This window comes from Penaeus monodon, chromosome 15 (genome assembly GCF_015228065.2).
Source record: "Penaeus monodon isolate SGIC_2016 chromosome 15, NSTDA_Pmon_1, whole genome shotgun sequence".
Lineage (NCBI taxonomy): Eukaryota > Metazoa > Arthropoda > Malacostraca > Decapoda > Penaeidae > Penaeus > Penaeus monodon.
This window is the reverse complement of record NC_051400.1, coordinates 35,184,795-35,185,062: the sequence shown is the minus strand read 5'-3', so window position 1 is coordinate 35,185,062 and position 268 is coordinate 35,184,795. Positions and strand designations below refer to the sequence as shown.

The 268-nt window shown below is 32.8% G+C and overlaps 1 long non-coding RNA gene across 1 annotated transcript in view; it reads left to right on the top strand.

The window, feature by feature from the left end:
• The window catches only part of LOC119581985, a 5,398-nt gene that overhangs the window by 2,944 nt on the left and 2,186 nt on the right, over positions 1-268 (top strand). The window lies entirely within an intron of this gene.

The following is a 268-nucleotide window of genomic DNA, read 5'->3' as shown; positions in this document are numbered from 1 at the left end:
CTGAGAATCCCAAAAGCTTAAAAAATATATGACTTCTACTTTTCCATTAACATCAGTAGGTACACTGAATGGGATGATAAATTAGAAGGCAAGCTTACTAGGGAGGGAAGACCTCAGTGAATGTGCATTATAATGCTCATACTCATAGGTTTAGTTAAAAATGACAAAATTTAAATTCAGAAACTGAGAGATGTTATTACCTTATGATATAATGCTGTAGAACACAGGGTAGACTATAATATTATCATATGTAACCCACTTTGTAGAG